The sequence below is a fragment of the Pinus tabuliformis genome, chromosome 3_2 (genome assembly GCF_031772625.1).
Source record: "Pinus tabuliformis cultivar Carrire ecotype Pingquan chromosome 3_2, CPIR1, whole genome shotgun sequence".
Classification (NCBI taxonomy): domain Eukaryota; kingdom Viridiplantae; phylum Streptophyta; class Pinopsida; order Pinales; family Pinaceae; genus Pinus; species Pinus tabuliformis.
Window position 1 is genome coordinate 361,136,862 of NC_142302.1, and position 6,000 is coordinate 361,142,861.

Consider the following 6,000-nt stretch of genomic DNA (forward strand, 5'->3'; position numbering starts at 1 on the left):
AAAACTTGTTTTGTTGCGATGTTGACCTGCATGTTGTTTCATTCGATTCTACGCCAAAGTGAGGTTATCCTTTAAGAGGTGGAGAACTTATTGTCGATGCTCGATGTGATATTCCACTACATGAACCTTAGAATGATTTTCCAAGACTTTTTGGATATCTGGAGAAATATATGATTTTGATGTTTTAACCTCTAGTGAACATATTACACCCCAATGTTCTTTCTTTATAATATTTGTCATTCCATTAGAGATGATTATTTTTCCTATTTTCCCTGGGAAACCCCTTAATTTCACTTCATTTCCTTCCCAAAAAAAATTCAAGAAAAGTTCTTGAAAATTAAAAGCTATCATACCCAAAGATTGTAACCATTGGACTCCTAGTACAATATCAACACCACCCAATTGAATGGAAAGTATTGGACTATTCAATACGTATTCTCCCATGGATAGCTTGATATTATGGCACTTTGCAAAGAAATTTATGGTTCCTCCATTTGCAACCATCACTTGACACTTTGGTGCTGGATATAGGAAGAAATTCAATTCCTTGGCTATCTTACAATGAATAAAATTATGGGTACTACCTGAATCAATCAACACTATTACATTTTTCTTCTTGATATGTCCTTCTATCTTGAGAGTTTGAGGAGTGGTAATTCCTGTCAATGCATTACAAGCTATAGCCAGATTCATTTCTTCTTTCTTCGGGGTTGGTTCTTGGTGTATATCCTTCTTTTGACATTTCGTGTTCCTTTTCTTCCTCCTCTTCCCAACATATGTAGATTAATTTATTCTCACCACACTTATGACCTTTAGTGTATCTTCTATCACAAATGTAACTAAGCCATTTTGCTCTTTTATCTTCCAATTGTTGTGGTGTCAACCTTGTAGGTTGTGGAAGGCTAGGAGAAGCAACACTTCCATCTTTACAGTTATGAGTAGTAGGCTTCCTTGTTGCCATAATTTTGCTTTCAATTTTTCTTACCAACTTGAATTCCTTCTCCAATGAATCAGGTTCCCCAAAGGTGAACCTCATGTTGGATGTAATCCTTTAAATTCCCTATGAAGACTTCAATCCTATGCTTCTATGGAATATCATTTACCCTTATATTCAATTTTTGGAAATCCTCAATGTGCTATGCCATTAAACCCTTTTGTTTGATATTTATCAATTGGCTAAAGAAGGTGTTTCTCTTTGTATCCTCATAATGTGCTATCATTTCCTCTATTAAAATTGACCAAGTGTTTATGATAGCAAATCCATCGATACCATACAAACTGGTTGGGTTCTAAATATAAAGTTGTAATACATACCTGTTGTGTGTTTTTCACATTATGGAGATCAAAATATTGCACCATTTGTAGTATCCATCTTATGGGATCCTTGTCATCAAACTTACTCATATTGATCTTTGGAATAGGTGGGTCTTCAATCCAATGTTAGATTCTATGAAATCATCATTAACATTTCTTTTGTTCTCTTCATGAGTTTCCTCTACTACCTTTTCGTCGTTACGAATCATTTCTTGTAGCAACTTTGTCCAACCATCCTTCAAACCTTCCCTGCCTTTCTTCAAATCTACCATGTTTCCTTTCAATTTTTCTTCTATACCATTGATATTATCTTCCATTCCATAGATAAAACCATTTATCTTAGCTTCGATTCCATTCTTCAAGCCATCCATCTTAGTTTTTGTTACTTTTTGTGAAAGTGAAATTTGTTGCACTTGGTGTCGTAATTTTGATATTTCATATTGCATTTCTTCCTCTTCTCCATGTGTCATGGTAGAGATTCTAGGTTTACTAATAGGTTTTTCCATTTTCTTTCATCGGTACATCAATTAATGATTATTATGCTTCATTGTTCCCTTTGAATCACTTCAAACTAACTTTTCAAACAAAACTTATGCAATTTTTAAAAACTACACACCTTTGTTTTTTGCTTTTTAGGAGCTCAATATTGAATCTATTGTATCTATGTAATTTTGGATCTCCAAAGTTTGAAATTTTTTCCTGTAGTATCCCTTTGAGTCCTCTTTCCAACCCCATGGGTCTTATCAATATCAGATTCTTAAAGAAAGAGTTATTCCCAATCTCCCAGGATGACCTAATTATATATTAGTCCAGTAGAGCTAACTTGTATGGAGTACCAAGTGTCATTGTTTCTACCTTCGGCCCTAAAATTGATATCCAACAAAACTACAATCTGTCCTATTTCTACCACTTTTTACGCAATTCAAATATTATGCTCAGAGAAAACGTTATGATGCTTTTCCCTAGGTCTCCTGTTTGAGATGGAATGCTCAAGCTTGCAAGAAATCTAACTTCCTTAGCTCATATATCCGAAAATATAGCGAGAAAATATTTGAAATTTGGACACGAAGTTAATAAATACTTCAGTTCCACGTGATTTCAATTTTAGTTTTTGAAGCTTAGTAGAAAAACAATTATAGAAAAAAATGCCACGATGACCTGTTTGAAGTAGCGAAACCCTAGAATCCAAAGCTCTGATACCAAATGTTATGCAACCAACTCACAAAATAGAAGAAGAGATAGATCAACAACTTCAAAATTAGCCTCTCTGAGGAGGAAAAATCCTTTGCATTTCATAAATGAACAATTCTTGGATGATACAAATGATAAGAGTTCCTTTCTATATATAAGAGTCTAAGGGGCCACAACATAATCAAAGCATACATAACAATAATATTGTAAAGGCACAACAATAACAATAGTGGGATTCTATGGGGCACAATAATAACAATATGGGGACTACATGGGTACAACAGTACACTAAGGGGGTTGCACTAATAACAATAAGGGGCTACACTAGTAGTATAGGGACCTAACACAAGGAATGTTAGTGTGTGCCAAAGCATGTTAAGGTGTTCAAGAGTGTTTAGGAGTGATAGGTCTCTCTCATTAATAGAATTGACAGAGCTTTATTATGTTTTAAATAATATAGTTCCTACACACACTAGTGGAACTTTATCTAAAGGGGATTTGTTAGATAAGAAACCTAATAGAGATGAATCATGTGTTGACTCATAGAAAAAATATATTCTCATTACTTGAGGGAATTGATACACACTAATTACTTCTTAATAAATTGACTGAATCTAACCGCTATGACCTTGGACACGTAATGAAAAAGAATCCACAACAATGGTATTAAATCATTATCATTTGACAAAAAAATATAGTAACATGCATATAGAGTCATCAAAAACTCATTGGAATGATCAATGATGACGAACATTTTTTTACTGTCACCAAAAGTAACCAAAAAGAGCATTGGTGAGGGTCAATAAAAGATCGTCACTAGAAGTGTCACCAAAGAGAGAATTAGTGACGGGTCTTTAACAACCCTCACCAAAATTTTCACTAAAAATGGTTTTGGTGAAAAACATTAAAGGATCGTTACTATATGCACTTACAACAACACTTTTTTAAGGACCATCACCATATGAAACATTGGTGACGGACATTAAAGGTCTATCACATGCATGACCCTTACCAATGACATCTTTTGTTGTAGTGTAAGTTGCTCAAATGATGAGCAACACTTTCAGTAGGGAGGTATGATAGACCTCTAAATTAGACAGAAAATAAGGCCCATCTGACCATCCTTCAACACATTAAACCTTTCTTTTTTCATTAGATAATGTATTTTTAACTTTAATATGTTCATTAGGAAGGTTTATGGATAATTGCATATTTGTGCCTAATATTATTTATTTTTGTGGAATATTGTAAGAATATTAGGCAGATTATGAAGATTTGGAGAAGGAGATAATTTAGGGACTTTCTCCCTACTACAAGATGATCAATATTAAATAATAAATCAACAAGATATTATGGAATTATGGAATAGATTGTGGAGCTCCAATGACTGAGAAAATCTAGGAATGTGTTCCCTGTCATTTAATGCAGATTCCTAATGTTGGGAACCAGATCCACTAATCAAGGGATTTTGGTGGGGAAAGCTTCCTCCTTTCATGGGGAATGATTCCTAATCATTTTGTATTAGTAACAAGTCGAATTCTCCTCTAGGGGTTGATTTTTATTAGTCTTCTTGTGGAGAAGCTCCACTTTCATTTTCTGCAGGGATGTAATTGTATTGATGGAAATAATGAATATTGGTGTTATTTTCAGCTTCTAAACCTTGGTCTCCTTCATCGGACTCTAAGTTTCCTTGGTCCTGGACATCCCAATATACTTAGAGCCCTTTTGTATCGTTTACTTTTCTTCCTTTCACTTCTTATTCACATGCATCTATTGTTCTTGTTTTTTTCTATTTCTGCATTTAGTATTAATGATTTACTGTTGTAGGATTGGGTTAAATGGTTGAAGTAAGTTGTTTTGAAGGATAAAAAGCAGCATGTCATCCTTGGAAAAACTTTGGAAGGTCATAGTAATCATTGAGCTACTTGGATTAGCTTTCTTATTCGCAAATCTATATTTTTGGAAGTCCTTTGTGGCAAATAACAATAAATTTCTGCTATTTTTTAGAGAAACCTAACGAGCTTCAATCAAGTTGATTCCACTTGAATTAGATCACAAAAACATTCTAGTTAATAAAACAAGATACCCCATTTCATTTTCACTTGATTATATTAGGCATTTGATAGATTTACTAGCTCACTAGTTCTCGAATTTCTAGATTTTAGACTAGTAATTTTCTGCTATTTTTTAGCATGGGTTAACAGAGGTATTTTTGAGTGATAATTGGAATGGAGACCTAAGACATCCTAGTCAATAAAAAAAATTGTCCCATCCAATTTGGATTTTATTTGGTTGGTTATTCGGTGAATTATAACTCCCTATAAAAAATCTATTATTTCCTTCAGTAAACTACAGGAAACCTTGTAGTAGCCTTCAAGCGTGTATATACTTGCCCAGATTCCCTCAAGAAGCTTGGTTATTATCCATTAGGGTGGAATCCAGAACCCTAGGCTCTAAATCAATTATTAGGGAAGACTAAAGACCACTTATGACTTGTCTCTTTACCCATGCAAAATATTTCAGAGATTTGGGTTAATGGACAAATTTATGAATTGGATAATACAATGATGATTTTCTTGAATGCCACATCCAATGAGCTCTGTTAATGGATATAAACTCTTTGAAATATAATGTTTGACATTTAGTTCATGATATTTACTTATGCAATTAGAATAGGTTTCTTTCCTTGTATTTTATTTCTTGTAATAGGTTAAAGTTTCCATTTTGAGCATTTCATTTTCTACAATTAGTTTAGGATTTGATTTCATTACATGCACTCCATTACATCATGACAACAAAGGAAGGACACATTGTATGCTTCACATATAGTGTCGATACCTCTTAAGTTTGTACAAACCCTAGGTTGATAATTAAAGTTGGTAGCCTTGGGAGTTGCAGCATTCTTGTTTTAATACCGAGGCTCATCACTCAACATGCACTGCGCATTTTTGGAACTCAAGGCTCTGCCTTGGCTTCAGGAATTGTATAAAGGCTGCCAGTGACTAGCTCTAGCTACACTCTGCTTATTTCCAGGAGAAAATCCTCGAGTCTTTCCCACTTGGATTGTGCAATGTGCAGTCCCAACCAACATCAAGCCAGACTTAACTATGCATTGCACAGTTCCAGTCCTCGGCAAGTCACACTAGACTACGCTCTACATAGTTCCTGTGATCAGTACCTCTTACTGGCAACTGGAACTGTGCAATGTAGAGATCCAACTGACGGTCTCGTACCTCTGAGAGTCATAACTTTGCAATCTTTCCTAGTATTTACCCAATTTGTTGCATGATCAGTCCTCGAAGTGCTTTTGTTTTTAAGATGACATTTACTTGTCGTGAGTGTTGATTTGTATCCAAGTATATCAGTTCTTGACCAACTTCTCAACAGTACATGCAACATGGTTTCCAAGAGATCTAGTTCAAAGGATATTGTAAAGAGAAAGACTAGAGATGTGGTTGAACACGTGCTAATGAACTTGCCCATCTATGCAGACAC